Source organism: Paramacrobiotus metropolitanus, unplaced genomic scaffold, assembly GCF_019649055.1.
Source record: "Paramacrobiotus metropolitanus isolate TYO unplaced genomic scaffold, Prichtersi_v1.0 Parri_scaffold0000041, whole genome shotgun sequence".
Lineage (NCBI taxonomy): Eukaryota > Metazoa > Tardigrada > Eutardigrada > Parachela > Macrobiotidae > Paramacrobiotus > Paramacrobiotus metropolitanus.
In genome coordinates, this window is record NW_026570261.1 from 736,936 (window position 1) to 755,088 (window position 18,153).

The window sequence follows — 18,153 nt, forward strand, 5'->3', positions numbered from 1 at the left end:
CGATTATAAAATGTCTCTTCAGCGTTTATAATAATATAAATACAAACTCGCACTAAAAGCTATGTAAAAAGTGAAGTAAAGGGAGATCCCAGAATCTATATTCTAGATGCGGGAAAGGGAGCTGCAACGCAGCAACTGAGCAAGTTAGCAATCTGCACTCGGCAGAGGCAAAAACCGTAACCGCCGCCCTGAGAGCCTCGTCGAGCACAGACAATTGTACCGAACATTCCGCTTTAGATTTTCCGAATATTGGTTCACTCTTTATCTGTCTCTTTAAAGCGGAGATGTCATGACCGCATTTTTCGTTTGAGATAATAATCAGACTTATTATTCCCCGTTCCCGTGATAAACGCCCCGTGCGGATTCATGCGACCCTTCTCGACACCCACGAAAAAACAAAGGCCCAAGGCGGTTGAGTGAAATCAATAGGGACGCACACGGCGTATGGTATGCTGGATCAGGGTCGTTCCACGTTGTGTTTGCCCTGCAGCAAAGAATAGTTAACCAATGTTTAATTTCCCGAATACTGTATGCAGAACGTAATTACTGTACATATTGCGCACGCGGTATCTTTATTTGTGTCTTCAATCACTTTTCAATATAATTTCATACTTTAACGTTTTCGCATTCCGGGATAATATGGATTCGCATACCAGACACCAGAGAAACGGTATTCTCAGTGCTACTCCGCATTAGGAAACAGAAAGAAAGCAAAAGCAGCTTCGGAAAGCGTTATTGAAGCTCTTAATTGTACATGTAAGTATGTAACCTGAGACGATCCCGTAGAACTTAAATTAGGTCACTCTGACCGCCCACAGGAGCAGCTACGTAACTCGCGAGCATGCTTTTTGCTATCACGTGAGCAGGAGCCAGCATGCATGCTACCTCGCGCAAGCAGACCAGTACGTACAAGGAAGTGGCGAGCCTCCACAACAGTAGCTGATTTTGAAATTTGCAGACCAAGGTAAACAAAACTGTTTTTGTATAGTTCTTTCGCAAATGCTCAAGGTGATGAAATAGCGTTGATGTTAGGACGTAGCCGTGCACACTCAGCACACGTTTCAGGTTGAGTGCTCTTGGTTAATGATCACCTAATTCTCTTCACCGTCTTTCAAGCACTCCCGAACACACAAAATCTCGTACAAGATCCCGAAATGTAAGACGGGATAGCTTTGATCCGTAAGAACATTTCGAAATCCTTCGGTTTATTAATTATTGTGCATTCTGCATCACATATACAGTAGAAAGACGAACGCTGCGAAGACCACATCATGGCAAACGCGTCCAGGTAAGTTGACTTCAACTTTACCTTGTAATGCGCCACCAAGTTCCTGCTTTCGTGCTAAATTTTGAGCTTGCGTCCTATCGTGGTAACTACTTTCAGAACCCCGGAAAGCGCGTGGTGCGGTGAAGTTGCAGTTCCTGAAGCATCCGCCAAAAACTCTGTAAGTGTCGGATTTTCTATCATCACCGGTTACCATGGTCGACTGACGTTTTCACTTGGTCTTTGCAAATATTTCATCTAATTTCATCTGTAACTCTCAAACTACATAAAAGCGTTTTATGTGTCCCACTAGCATACATAAGACAAGCATTTTAAAACATTTTTGCGACTTTTGCGAATTAAACAATACTGCAACGATTCTGCAATGAGAGTTTACTAAATGCTGCGGTGCGTTTCCAGGAGAAGAACCAATACGGTTCTCAACGTCAGAAGGAAACGGAACTGACCGCAAAACTTCACGATTTAACTGTGCTGCGTACTGAGTCACCTGCGCGTAGACCTCCGACGTGTGGATTCCCCAAAGAAAACGTTTCTCCTGGTTTGTCGCCGGCTGATCCAGTATGGGAGATGCTTGACCCAACCCCAGACATTCATGCATTGTTAAGAAAATTCAATGCGGACTACTTTGAGAATACTCTCGGAAAAGTGAAAGTGAGATGGACCAATAAACTGAAGTCGTAAGTTTTCAATCAGACAAACCAACTGTTACGTTGACTGTTGAGTGCATTACTGCAGTTGTGGTGGCTTGATTAGGTTAGACAATAGGTAGAGTCTGTACGGAATAACAGCGCTTGCTACGTTGAAACTGCTCTGCAAACGGACACGCGCAAAGCACACGTTGTAAACGCACTTTTTCTGCACACAATCTGTGGCCTACTTGCTCGAGCCGCTACAGTGTCAACCTTAGAATCTACACAACTTCCGCAAATCAAAAACTCGCCATCTGATACGAATACCCAAAGCCTACGCTAGACCATTCTGAACATAACAATCACAGACTTAATTATTCAGTATCTGCATTTTACTTTGCTTTCGTATTAAATTTCGGAATCATTGCAGGGATGCTGGCAATTTCCGGAAACCAGATTGCATGATAAGGCTCAGCTTACCACTACTGAAGTTCCGTCCGCGTAATGATCTCGTTGCTACTTTGCTGCACGAGATGATTCATGCTTACCTTTTCGTAACCAACAAGGATGATGGTCATGGTGACAATTTCCTCGAGGAGATGTCGCGCGTTAACCAGCTATCCGGCGCTAACATCACGGTCGAGCACTCTTACCATGACGAAGTGGAATACCACTTGCAGCATATATGGCGCTGCAATGGTCCTTGCCGGCTTGTCAAGCCACATTTTGGGTATTTTCGGCGTGCACGCAATCTGCCCCCTGGTCCGACTGAAGACTGGTGGGCCGCTCATGTTAGAAAATGTAGCGGAGCGTTCATCAAGATCAAAGAGCCCAAAGGGTTTGCAAGCAGAAAACGAAAAACTCCAGATGACGATGATTATAACAAGTATCATGAGTCCTGCGGAGAGTTGGGACCTCCGCCAGCTAAACTTTTGTTCAGAGGACCACCGAGAGTTTTAGTTACTCCGCCTTGCAGTATCCCATTGAGTGAGCCGTACCCAAGCGATTTAGAACCACCAGGGGATGAACTGGAAGTGCCGGCACCACCTGCAGATCCTTCGCCGCTTGGTAAGTTTAATTATCCGCCGTTTGGTTGATGGAAATTCGTGGCTCGTCTCTAAATCACACACCATGAAGTCGAGTTAGTATTTTGGCAAACAAATCTTATTCATCTTAGGGTTTCTTATATGCTTCAGGCTTCCTTAGATTGTAGTTTTCTTAGGCTTTTTTGCTTTCTTAGTTTTCGTCGCCTTGAACGACGTGCTAGGGAGGCGGCCAGAGGATGCACCATGGCTTCCGTGTTGCATTCGTTGCAGAATCATGTCTCTCTGGCTTCAAGTATGTGAAATGAAATTGTTTTTACAGGCTTACCACCGGCCAGTGTCCCTGCCTTGGCTGCTTGTATACCACCGCAGATTAGCCTACCGGAATGCAGCCCTCCATTTCCTAGTTTTTCGGAATATGAATCACCACCGTCGGCTGCTCCCATATATGGGCCAACCCCGTCCGGTGTTCCTGTATATGGGCCATGTCCGCCCAACCCCATCAAACCGGTATACGGGCCGCCGGCTGTTCTTTTTTATGGACCACCATTGTACGCTTCGCCAGGGTATGGACCACCGCCGTATGGCGTGCCAAGCATGCCGCGATATTGGCCTCCACTGTATTATGGGCCACACTTTTCCGGCCAGCTGGGATACGGACCACCGCCGTACGGTCTACCCGGATATGGACGCCCAACGGACTGTGATTTGGTGTATGGGTCAGTTCCGTCGAGTTTTCCTGTTTACGGGTCAAGACCGCCCAATCAGCCGGTATATGCACCACCATTTTCGGGTGTCCCGGGATATGGACCACAACCGTCGGCTGTTCCTGGCCCTGGGTATGGGTATCCACCGTACGGGTGGCCAGTATATGGATCTTCACAGTCGAGTGTCGCAGTGTACGGGTCACCATCGTCCGGTATGCCAGTCTGTGGGTCATCGTCGCCGGTTGCCCCGGTTTATGGGACATCACGTGCCGGTATGTCCGTATACGGGACACCATCGTATGGCATGCCAGTACATGTACAACCGCAACTCAATGCCCCGCAGCAAGGCTTGGCTTTGTCCGGTATGCCGGCTTATAGAACGCCAGCGTACAGTTTTCCGGTGTTTGGGCCACCAACACGCACGCCAGTATGCATATCTGGAGGATCTCCGGAAATTGTAGCAACCTCGCCACCCCGGTCTCCATTGTTTGAACCATATTTTGAGGAATGCGAATCGGGATCGTATGACTTCCTGTCAACTGGACCAGACTACGCTCTGTAATCGCTAGGCTTTTATTAACCGTTATTTGTCTTAAGTATTTGGTCAAGATCATGGAGTTGTATGATACCCACCCTTTTATTGTCAGTCGCTTCTGCTACGGCTTTATTTGACTCGCAATGGGATTGAGGAGGTCGGAAAGTCGGTGGTACATAATTTAGATAGTAGAGTCTTTGTTTCGCTTTCGCAAAATCTGGATGACTGTCGATGTGGCTAAGCGCTTGTTAAGAGTTTTCTTCTTTTTTGACTGTTAAGGATCGTGGAATTGTCTGTGATTTACAATGTAGGACAAAATGGTCGCATAGCCCCATACCCAGCATTCTGTACGCAAGCGGTGCAGTGCACTTGTACGAAACGGATATTTTGAACTCAGTCGTACAGTGTACTGCACTGCATTCGTACTGAATGTGGAGATGTTGGGTATGCGACCATTTTGTCCTAAGCTGTAATTCTTTTGTGTTTACAGGTTTTTGCACAATTGCGTTCAACCTTCTCTCTTTTCTTACTTTCGGCTGACTGTTCATTTGGAAAGTGAGATGGTAATAGGCATCCCTGGCTGACCCGACTTTGGCACATAATGATTCCTTTCGGAAATAGCTCGAAGAATCTTGTGGTCTTAATAAATGCTTATGGGCCGAACGAGTGCCTTCCCTGCTGGCCTGGGCTTCGGCAAGAGAAGTCCGTCAGTAAAGTAGCAAAAGGAAATATTTATTTTTCTATAAACTTCAGCTGCACTCAGCCTGAGTGCAGCTGCTGCAGTACCACTCTTACATAGGGAAAAGGCAAGCCCGGAGTGGCAAAATTTATCATTAAGCGTCGGTTACGAAAAAACAAATGCCGACAATTCATTGGCGAAAGCTTAAAGAACTTTTTTTTTGCATAACATGTTTTTCAGTAAAGTCTTGTCGATGTATTCGTATTTGGTAACCGTAACTAACGAAATTTTAGAAGCGAAAAAATCTAACAATAAGCGATTGTTAAACACGTGTTCACAGTGCAACGGCCAACCGTTCGGGATACCGAAATCAATAGATTGCAGGTAATAAAAGAAGTCAGTCCAGGTAATAATGGGCAAGAATGGCCAGCTGAAGATTACCGAAGGGAACATTGTCAAAGTTGCGCAAGTCCCAGTTATTCCACGCTTCCGCTTCCTCAGCATCTCCGCATTCCAGTACTCCATACCTACAACATTCGACATGGTGGAGTGCAAACATGCAAACGAAATTCTCACTGTCATAGAGCAGGCTAAATAGTAGGCTTTGATCATAATATTCGATTCCAACAGGAAAGATGGGACTTACAGTTCAAGTAGTCGGCGCAAACCAGTCCAACGATTTCCGGGATAAGGGACACTCCGCAACCAGCGGTTGTACAGTTTTTTGACCCGTTTCTTTGTCATTGTGTCCACGGGTGGACAGTATGCTTCTAGTGCTCGCTTGAAGCATTTAATGTTTTCTTTCTTATCGTCGCCAGTAAGGTCCATGACAGAAATCACGTACATCAAGTGACACATAGCGTAATTCTTGACATTACGCATAGGATACGGGTAGGGCGGTAAAATGCAAATCGAAAAATCCATTACGAGGTGCTGAATGCGCAGACGCCGGCAAATCCGTTTTAGGGGCAGCAGCTGGAAAAATATTTTCCCGTGGATCGGGTCGTCAGGATCGAGGACGCTCGGCGGAGAGCCTTCCAGCGGCATCCGGCAGTGTCTGACGCAGATGACAGAGATATCGGTCTGTTTTAAGCTGAGCAATTTCGTGATGCACGAAACCGACGTCGTTAGGGATTCGGTGCGGTGATCCATATGCAACAGCGCAACGGCTTTGGTTCGTTGGGTAATTACACGGTTTAATAAAAACGCAACACGGTATCCCTCGGTTCCGGGAAGACCTGGCAGGCTGCCACTGATCTGAGTGAAACCAATAGTCACATATGCGGCGGATGCTGGATCAGGGAGAAGGTTATTCCACAATGTGTTTACTCTGCAATAAAGATAAGGCACAAGCTCGTACAGTTTCTCGAATAATGTAGGCAGAACATAATTATTATGTATGTCCGCCCTCCGTAGGACGGTATCTTTACTTACTTTCCAATAGTTTTTTTTATTCTACAACGTTTTTCGAATTCCGGGCACTTTTACAATACGGATTCGCGTACCGGCCAGTCTCTGCTCTACAATAGGAAAGTTTCTAATTTTTTCTTAATCTCATGTTCTTAATCTTGGGTACAAGCTTGTATAAAATCATGTACAAATTCTACTATCATGTAATCAAAAAATATCATGTCATTGATATTGTGTAACAGCGGTAACACTGTAACAGCTGTCATGTGTAACAGCGGGTAGAATAACGCATCTTTGCTGTCCGGTACGCGAGTCCATAATCATATTTTGAAAATGCCCGCAGTGCGAGTAACGCAAAAGTACAATATTAATATTTAGCTTAACCGACACCTACCCTTTTGCTATCGCCTGCGAATGGACATCCAGATATTGCAAAATGTTGGCCAAAACTTCATGCGGTATATTGTTAAGCGGTGGACAGTTATCTGCAATGTGACGCTCTTATAAGCACTTGATAATACGGACACGCATATTCTTCAAATTGTGCTATTTGGACCAGCGAACTTCATTTAATGATGGTAAATGTTATCAGTTCTTGCACTTCAAATACTGCTAAACAAGGTGGAGCTTATGAAACTGCCCTTGTCTTTACTGTAAAAGCATCAGCTTAATCGGCCGATGATTCCCGGCCCAAGCAATAGCACGTAAAACGTAACCCAGTATGGTCATGTCATACCCACAACGTCCTCACACAGAGACCGACTGCCAACTTCCGGTCCGTAACAGTACTTCAGCAAATAACTGCTTATTGCCAAAGAGATATCTTTAGTGGCTTCTGTTTTCCAGCATGCACCGTTGCACTCCTTTCTTCTCTTCTGACACGCAGGGTTACTTGTCTTCCAGAAGATATGAAAACACGGTATCCTCATTATTATGAGCGCCAACGCTCCTTCGGTCATGCGAATGAAAAGCTGGTCGTTATCGTATCTACTGGTGAAGTAATTGGCCTGTTTAAACAGAACGAAATGGTTCACATTTCACAGTGATCAGGAAGTGCATACTAGGCTGACCACATTGTTAGCCTACATGCGTATTCTGATTACAGTAGCCACGCGAGGAGATTGCACCACAGAGTCTGGTATACGGGAATCATCGCACACGCTGCAGCATATTCTACGTAGTACGCGGCGTGAGCGATGCCCGGCAGGGGGGTAGTCAGCAGCCGGAGGAGATAGCGATGCAATCTCGTTGCGCGGCTACGATGTTAGAAACACCGTCTTCTCACTGTCGCATATTAAGATTGCAGAAAAAATATATATAAAAGCATGGCAGTACTATACTATTAAGGCAGCAAAGCGAATTCGATTGCGCAATACTAAGGCAAGCCGCTTGTGTATACGTCACATACTTCTATTGGTGGTATGGTAAACGTATTTCGCATCGTGCAATAAAATCATCATGGTATAGCTCAAAAGAAAGCCCGAAAAATTTTACGTTTTCTGGTGCAAAATATTTTCAGAAAAAAAAAGCGAACTGAAGTTTTTAAAACGTTTCGAAAGCAAATCGAGTTAGCATACAAAGTCAATGCAACGGTCGGTCCAGACCACACGACCGTTGTAAGCAAAGTGCTTACACTCCCGAACCTTTCTGAAACCTCCAGTCAGCCCAAACTCCGCACAAACTATACATCAGAAATCTTAAAATTTTTTCCTCTATCTTCTAAGCTGTAGGTCACTCGTTTTAATCTTGAACAATCCTCAAAGCGCTTATCATAGCAACCTATGGAGCCCACGAGCCGTAAAGCATTGCGCTGGTGGATGGCTTGCCTTATCGTGACGTAGCACCGGAAGTAGGCGTGTCGCTTTTTTTGCCTTAATAGTATAGTACTGCCATGATAAAAGTCATCATAAAGGTATAATTACGTGTATGTGAAGGTTGCTGCGAGTGAGTGGGCCATCGCCATCTATCACTCAGCCGCGCAATCGGATATAGCCACGAACCGGATCTGAAACTGAAAGTGACGTACCCGCCAACCGTACGGACAAAGCCCATCGCGGAATGCCGCTTCCAGGAGACGCGTTATGTGGTATTCGTCAATGTTTTTCATAACGTCCATGTTGTCGACACGAACGACGACCTTTCGGACTCCGACTTCGGAGATTCTCCGTGGAAGATGCCCCGGCAGAATGTCTTGATTCGGCAGCGTTCTAGAGAGCTGCCAGTGATGTACCACCTGGAGCGGATCTTCTGGATCGTGCGTCGAACTTAAAGACACGCAGCAGAGATAATTCGTGTCATGCCAGCAACTGCGTAGCAGCTTGGCCGGACGGAAAATATACGGACCGTTGACTTCTTCGCGGAGAGCGACAAAAACATCTTTCGGTGGTGCGTTTTTCTCCACCCAGTCCCCTGATAAACAATTTCGATACACACGCTTGGCTGGCACCCACCAAGGCGGGATTTTAGCGCAGTCGAAATCTATAAAGGCTTGATCACCGTCGATGTCTTGCAAATAGCCCAAGTAGAAGTCATTCTCGACTAAATTCACGATGACCGTGTTGTTGATGTTAAACTGGCCGCTACGACGGCGCTTAATGCCCGAAAAAACTTTGTCAGACGCCGACATTTTTGCAGGCCAACAAACACGGTTTTATTACAGTAAGTTTTCAAGTAGACACCGCTGAGAGAGTCACCAATGTGGTATAAAAAATGTTAGTCATGAACAGTTGAGTCAACTTGTTAAAGTTAAAAAATTAACGATACGCAATCTCGTTGCCCCAAAAGAGACGCTTCTGTTTTGTATGGAAAAATCTCGGATCCGCATGTGCATCCGCTTTCGCAGATTGTGACGCGTAAGTTCACAACCACTTTGTACCTGTTTGTTACATAGTTGTATCCCTTCCGGCAGCGCGTTATGTTCGAATTCTATTGCAGAGATTGCAGTCGCTGTAAAGCTAATGGGTTTTACAATTAAATTACACAGAAGAAATTTACGTGCTGTTTTTTAAGTCTGAGAAAAATCCGTTTGTCCGTTTGTTTCTTCGCAAAGCGCTAGCCGTTAGGTCACCGGATGCACAAAGTAATGCTTATTAATTCCAGTTAATTCCATCTTTAATTAATTGTCATCTACACAGTGAGTTTGAATGGAAAATTTCCAAATGGACGATACACACCCCGATATTGTATTGGTCTATCGATGTCTGAGTCAGTCTAACACCTCTTTAGAGCCGACAGCGAAGGGCATTAGCTTTTTTTGGGCACTTTCTAACCAAAAACATAATCACGTATCGGCCCAATGAGGGGTTATAATTACGAGAATGGGCGAGTATTCTGGTGACCGACAGTTGGACCCCACGGGTTCGATATTAAACTTATAGTGTAAGTATATACGGGCACCGTGCATGTGTACATTTGGTGGCGGTCACGTTATGTACACGTAGTGTAATTCGGCTACCGTGCACTAGTGCATTTGGCTACCGAGTGGTCCGAGCGTATACGCATTTCGTGATGGTGACCGACGGGCACCGCATTTTTCTTAATCGCTGAACATAGAAGATACCATCAGTTTACAAATAACCGCTAATAAAAATAAGTGTAGCCGTTTACTAATAACCGCTAATTTTTTTATTTTGTTTGGACCTTTCATTCTGAACGTCATCAATGCAGGTTGCCGTTGAAGAAAGAAAGTCGCCAAAACGGTTATCTGAAGTTTGCTACAAAGGATAATTTGCATATGAGGGCGCTCAAAGATCAGGTCACGTCGATAATGAAGTACGACCTTTATTATGCCCAAATCTGAAATAACTGTAAGCCACGCGGCACAGCAGACACTGCGGATCCGCAAAGCTGTATCACGCATCAAGAAAGCGCCCCCGGAGGTGGGTTACACGGAAGCCCCATCTGATAACATAGCTCTTAAGTTCCAGAATAATGAACTTTCATGTTGGCATCAACTTTATTCTAAGCTTCCGTTTCCAATCGACTGCAATACGGTACTACACATGCGAGTAGTCAAACATTAATCACAAAACTGCTCAATGATACAATTTACATATGTGTATACATATAATTATGAAAGTTTAATCAAGCCACGATCGAACTGGGCCTATTCATTTACTCAGAGTAAAACCAAATCGGTAAACGGCTGCAGCAGCCCACTGGTGAACCTCGCTCACACGAATACCTCGCCCAGCGTCCATTAAACGCAGTTCAACGGGGCAACGCTACGTCCGTTCTCGGAACCATGGATGGAACCGATAATTTAAGAGAAATTTTGTTGTTGTGGTTAGCTCGGTTTTTGTAACAAAATTTGCAATGTGACTGGCTTGCGCTGATAAAAACAGGCAACAGCACAAAAAAAGCCTAACAGGAGGCCTCTGCTTGAGCTGTCGGACAGACATGCCGCATTCCGTGGCGTTATGAATTTATTTTGGAAATATGGACAATCTCATCAAAAGCATGAAGCATGGTCAACTCAGATATAGATGGGCAAGAACGAACTGCTGCAGGTTACCTAAACCTATACTGTCAAAATTTCTCAGATCCAAATTATTCCATGCTCTTGTTGCGTTCTTATCTCCACAAGCTTGCACTCCGTAGCTGCAGAAGATTGAATGCAGTTTATTTCAGCAAAGCTACAAGGGCTCATAAAAGTGATGGGGCTTAGCCGCTAAGGCAACATGCGACCATAATCTTTATTGGTGACCCGCCATTTCGTCGACGAAAATTCGTCGACCGTTACTTCGTCGAAAAGACAAGATGTCGACCCGTCACGGCGTCGAACTGACGTTTGGTTAAATCATCTCAGTTTTCTTAGTTTTCTTAGGTTTTCTTAGGTTTTTTAGATTCTTAGGGTTCTTAGTATAATTAGGTTTCTCAGGGATTTTAGATTCTTAGAGTTCTTAGTATTATTAGGTTCTTAGGGGTTTTAGCCGTCGCCCTCGTGACGTCCGACGTAGTGCGGTCGACGTTGTGTCGGTCGTCGAAGTGTTAGTCGACGAAATGTCGGTGAGCCAGTCTCACTGATTTTGTGGAACCAAAGGGCCTGCAAGCAATAGGCACTGCTCGGCACTTGACACTTACAACTCGAGTAAACCCCGTAGGCCGTCCCACTGGTCGTCCGGATACCGAACTGTACGGACCCAGTGAGCGTGCATTCCCTTTAAAAGTTCCGTGATAGTGTGGTCCACGGTTGGGCAGTGGCGCTCTAGCGCGCGTTTAAAACACCGCAGAGCGTCGACGTCGGCATTATTAAATTGCAGAGCGGGAATCATAATGAGCAGCGCCAACGGTTCCTTCCAGTTTGCCACATTTGGCATAAATCCCGCGCGCAGAGAATGAGGTATCTCCAACATGGAGAAATCAATCACTAACTGGCGTACCCTCAAACACCGGCAGATTTCTAGTAGGTGCAGGAGCGGCAAATACGTTTGGCTGAGATAAGGATCGCGCGATGTGTTTGGAGTAGATTCCAGCGCCATCCGGCAGTGTTTGACAAATATCGCGGAGAAGCATAGTTTTTTCAAAGTTAGGAAAAAAGTAAGACAATCGACCACCGCGGTCACGCAGTTCATCCGGTGATCTATATGGAGCAGCGATAAGACTTTGGTTTTCTGGGTGACTATGTGATGGAGGAGGTATGCGATACGGTAGCCCTCAGTTCCTCGATGCCCCGGCCGCTCTTCACTAAACCGCGTAAAGTCGATGGTAACGTACGTGGCCGATGCTGGATCGGATAGCAACTGATGACATAAGCTGTTTACCCTACAATAAAAAATGGGATCGAGATGAAACAGAATACTGTCCCACGGTGGTCTTCGAAATTTCGCGCTTGAATTGTACATAAGTATCCTGATTGCGACCGATATTCGAAATTTCCTTTACTCACCGTTTGGATGCCGCCTGCGAATGGACGTCCAAATGCAGGAGAATTTCAGTAAAGATTTCCGATGGTGTATTACATAGAAGCAGTTCATCATCCCCTAAAAACAAATCATTTTATGTCAGCGGTCAAGTAATGATTCTCCGACTCTTGGCTAGGTATCGATAGCCTTCCCCTTCGCCTTTAGAGCGCCTATGCCTTCCAAAAGATGCGCCTTCTCGTTGGCTTCCTAATGTTTTTTTTTATATTGTCCTTCCATATTTTCTCTACGTTTCCTTATGTTTCATTCTTATGTTATTTGATGTTTTCTTGGAGCTCTTTATGAAATTGTCATCGGAGATGCGGTTCTCGCTTCGCGTAGATTCGTGTGACTTACCAGGTTAGCTGTGCCACATTTAGATATTAGCTCATACTTTGCCGTTGCGGCAGGTCGGTAAGATAGATTATTACGGTAATTATTCCAATTTAATTGGTCTTTCCGTCCTGTGTGCTAAGTCACACCATTATTGCATGATTTTTAAAATTTATAATTGATTTTAAAATTTTTTAAATTCATGTTGAAATCTGGAAAAGATTTCAGTGTAAAAGTGATCCTCATACTTGTGCTTAATTGTACAAAGTTTAAAAAAAGTTCGGTACATAATGAGACTTTTGGTACAGCTGAATCCGTATAAACGTTTGGAAATTTCTGAGCTCCCAAACCGGATACTGGGCGCACAAATGGTTTTCACGCCCGTTGTATGCAAATTGTCTGGATACAGAATTTCATGCAACAATGCAAAAAAAAGGGTTTGTAAGTGGGCGAAGAAGAAAGTTTTTGTGAATGTACACGATTTTGGCACCATGTACCGGGTGACTTCCCTTCATTCTTACCTACGACCTGCAGATCAAATGCGAGCCCGCCATTTCTTGGCCCGTAACAGTACTGTTCAGTGTAGCTCTTCATGGCCAAGCAGAGTTTTTCGGCGGTATCGGTTTGCCAGCATTCCTCTTGGCATGCTTGATTGGTAGATTTTGGTCGCTGATGATAACACGCTATGTCCTGAATAATGAAAGTGACTGACTCTGCACTGATGCGAACGAAGAGTCTATCCCATCCCCTGTAGTATATTCGCTCCTAGAAATCAGAAATCCTCTAAAGTCAGCAAACAAAAATGACACTCTTGGTACTCGTACTGCTTGCTGCAACTTGTATGATGCTCAGCGCATGAATTTCACAGCGCATTTGGAACAGCAACATACCAACGAACCGTACGGATTGTCGGCCATCCCGAAACCCTTTATCTAGTACTTCAGTAATGTAGTGCTCGTCAATATTAGCTAAGCACTCCAACTTCTCCGAACGATAAACTATCTTCATGACGTGAACCTCCTTGATGTTTCGAGGAGGCCTCAAGTACAGCGGCATGTACTCGGTCTCCGCGTTATTAGTCTCGCCCGACGGCAGCCGCTTAGTGATCTGCCAGTGATGAACGACGCGAAATCCGCCATGTGGCTCCGGTGGCTCGAGAGACACACAGCAAAGATAACATGCCCAATGAGCGCAACTGCACAACAATTTTGCCGGACGGAAAATATACGGCCCACCATCTTCCTCACGGAGAGCCACGAAAATGTTGCACGCTTCCTTTTAACTGCCCATGCACAATTCTGGGAAGTATGCATAAACCCGGTCAGATGGCACCCACCACGGTGGAAACATTGCGCAGTCAGAATCGACAAAGACATTATCACCGTCAATATCCTGAAGATACGCGAAATACCATTTATCGTCGACCATATTGACAAGCACCGTGTTATTCACAATAAACTGGCCACGGCGTTTGCCACGAGAAAAATATTCGCTAGTCAGACTCATTATGGCTCTTTGTTGGTATTCTACACAAGTCAAAAAGACTAGGCGGAAAACTTTTGAGGAGGAAGATAGGACACTTGGTTTTTTTAACAGAGCAGACTGGCATCACCCGACCACATACGTTATAATCGGAGGGTGGAACAGCGCGATGAATACCACGTCTCCGGTGTCCGGTACGTAACTCCATATTGTAAAAACATTAGAAATGCGAAACGTCGAAGTATTGTGGGTGTAACGAAGCACCGTCTATGTACCTCATTATTGTTGGAAAGGCAGGGTAGCGCTGAACACACTGACGTGGGGAAGAGGAGTACGCCCACATCTGTACGTACGGATACCCCTATGATGTCCACCTTTACCAGTAAACACAAACCGCCATGTTATTTTCTAGTCATCTCTTTACCTGTAATTGGCAGTACCTTCAGTCCTGGTGATGTATGTGATTGTGATGTCAGAACTGCTATTCTATATAAGTTTGAGTGTGAGGAAAACGGTGGGTCATATATTTTCCGTCCGGGAAAATCGTGGTGCATTTGCGTCCAATCGGCATGTTATCTTTGCTGTGTGTCTCGTGAGCCACCGTAGCCACACGGCGGGTTTCGCGTCGTTCATCACTGGACAGCCACTGGACGAGTCTTCTGACGTGGTGAAGGAGTACGTGTTGCGTCCTCCTCGAAATATTAAGGAGGTCCCCGTCATGAAGATAGTTTGCCAAATGCATGTAGAGTGCAAACTGTGTAATCAGCGTGGTGCGTCGCATTATGAGGCTTGCCGTTATCAGTGAACTTGTATTTGTCGCTGTATTAATGCGATAGAACTTACGGGACGTGTTTGTTGCTTGCTTGAAGTGCAACCCTGATTCAACGCATATGCATTTCGTGATCACTGGCGAAATGGAAGTCAGTTTATTTCTGTTACTGGCCAATAACTACTCCAGCATATTCACAAATGACCAGCTTTTCGTTCAGATAACCCAAGAAGCGTTAACTAACATAGTAATGAATGAAGTGTGTTATATTTATTGAAGTATTATTACGGACCGGAAATTGCCAGTCGGTTTCTGTGTGAGGATGTTGTAGGTAAGACATGACCATATTGAGCTAGTATAAGCTTCACCTTGTTTTCCAGTATTTGATATGCAAGAAATGATAACGTTCATTACCGTTGGAAGTCATCGGTCCACTCAGGGCAATTTTTGAATATGCGTGCTTGTCCAACATTCACCAGGCAAAGGTAATAGAATTACGTTGCAGATAATTCTCCTCCGCTTAAAAGCACACCGCACGAAGTTTTAGGCCAGCATTTTGCGATATTTAGATGTTTATAATTCGCAGGCCACAGCAAAACGGTAGGTGTCGAAGGGGTACAAGCAAATCAAACTGACTTTTGATTCAAATCAAAGTGACTCACAGTTTATGTATGTGTTGTCGTACCTAAGAGCGGTCAAGCTGCTTAAACCACTTCTCTGCCTTGCTTAGCGGAAGGAGTACACTTCTCTCTCACACTGGATGGTGAAACAACTTGGAGGAACAATGGAGATACGCACAGAAACGAGGAATCCCTGGGAAACACACGAACGAGTGCTTCTTACTTCCGGTCTCGGTTTATACGAGGATCAGATCTAGGGCAAGGTCGACTGTGACACGAGTGTACTGCGGCACCATATGCTAACATCAGACGTGGATCATGAGCATCAAGGTAACCTATAGAATTTTCTGGCCCTTTGATCTAAATCACAACGTATTCCTCAACACTTGGAAGTCAGAAAAGTAAGAATGTCAGAAATCATAAGACTAATTCCTGACCGCTACTGATACTAGGCATCGGAGAGCCACAAAAACACTTTACGTTTTCCAGCGCAGGAACACTTTTGAGAGATATGCGTAAACTCGGTCAGAAGGCATCCATCCAGGTTGAAACTTTGCACAGTCAAATTCAACAAAGACGTTATCACCGTCAGCATCCTGGAGATGCGCCATACATGCATTCATCGCCGACTATATCCACCATCACTGTGCTGTTCATTTTAAACTGGCCAGGACGTTTGCCACAAGACAAATAGTCGCTAGTTAGACTCATTATGGCTCTTTGTTGGTAGTCTACACACCTCAAAAGAACTCTCAGTAGTTGGAAAAATTGTAAGGAGCAAGATAGAAAACTTTATATTCCTAATAGAGCAGACTAGCATCAGCGGGCTACATACATTATTGCAGTCGGACGGTTGACGTACTCGTACTGCACGTACTGTATACAACAGGGTCGATGAAATTTTGCGCATGCTGCTCGCGCTTGGGGCCTGCACTGAAAGTCTGAATCTGATTCTGATTCTGAATGCTAAAAGTCCGAGTCTGAATACTGAAACTCTGATTCTGATTACTGGAAATCTGGATTCGAATACTAAAATTTTAAATGTGAATAGAAAGACTCGGAACCTGGCCGGTGATGACTAAAGTCTCTGTAATAAAAAAATTAAAATATTAATAACTGAAGCGTGCGAGCGAGTCTACAGCGTACATGGATTCTGCTATTACAAAACTGTAATTCAGACTATCCAGTAGCGATAAACATAAGAAAAAATAAAAACGGCGGCAGCAAATCTGTAGCAGTACTCTGTACATACGAGTATTTGTGCTGCAGATCTTAATGCAGCACAATAATATTTAATGCAGACGTTCTGTTTCTTCAAAGCTAGTCTATGCCAGACCGGGCTAATGCCGAATGTCGGCATTAGTCTCTAGGTTATTACGGGGATTGTGTTGGATTTTGTTATCTTCGGATGTCGGCATTATTCTCTGTGCTATTCTGGCAATTGTTTTGGAATTTATGGTCTTACTAATGTGCGACACAGTCGACAAAAGTCGCGCGTCGAATTTAATTGCGGCGAAATGTCACACTCCCAAATGTCCGGGTGCGGTGAGTAAAAAGCTTTACTTCACCCTCTAAATTTTTTAGGACGTTCTGCCATCACAGTGGTATTAAGCGCAATATTGGCAACTGACACATCAAAATTTTCGAAGGAAACTTGTCAGCAACGTTTGTGGCAATAAAGAGCATTTCAGTTGAGGCATTTCGAAAATATGACGGTGCAAAAAACAGAAAACGTAGCGCAAGCCATTTCATTTTCCGGTTTTCGAATTCTTTACCGAATCTTTTGATTTTTGTTTTCATCGATAGGTTACATAATGCCTTATGCAACTGTAGTGTATGTAAGTACTCGTACAAAGGTTGTACGAGCATCTCGTGAAATGGATAATGGCCTATGGCAAATGTGTTGTAGCAACGGTATTGTTGTTGTCCGTTATTGTTGCCATGTCTAAATTGTTTAGTGTTGGTTGTTTGCTGCTGCCCCGAGCCGACATAATAAAAGATTATGCCGTTCGTTCAATATATTACAGAAACAAAAAAAACATAATTAAATTATTTTTTTTGTTGCATAATGCACAAATTTTTTAAATTACTTCAAATGAAAGAGAGGTAATTAAAGGAAATTATTTTTGGAATACCCAAAAGAAAGTTTGTTTTGTGCTGCATTAAGATCTGCAGCACAAACACTCGTATGTACAGAGTACTTCAACAGATTTGCTGCCGCCGTTTTTATTGTTTCTTATGGTTATCGCTACTGGATAGTCTGAATCACAGTTTTATAATAGTAGAATCCATGTACGCTGTAGACTCGCTCGCATGCTTCAGTTAATAATACTGTTATGGTTTTATTACAGAGACTTTGGTCATCACCGGCCAGGTTCCGAGCCTTTCTATTCACATTCAGAATTTCAGTATTCAGATCCAGAATTCCAGTAATCAGAATCAAAGTTTCAGTATTCAGACTCAGACTTTTAGCATTCAGAATCAGAATCAGACTTTCAGTATTCACTCAGAACAAGAATCAGATTCAGCCTTTCAGCGTAGGCCCGTGCTCGGTGATCAATGCATGCATCATGTTTCAAGCATGCATGCTCATTGCTCGACGCGTGCCTTTTTCGCTGCCTTTATGCGCCTATAATTTCTCGACAAGCCCACGTCCATCCGGAGTGCGTACCCACTCTACTTTGTAGTTGAAAAGTAATAGCTTTGTGCTGATCGATCGTAACAGCAAGCACGCGCAGCCGGCTCTGGCAAAGCGATATGG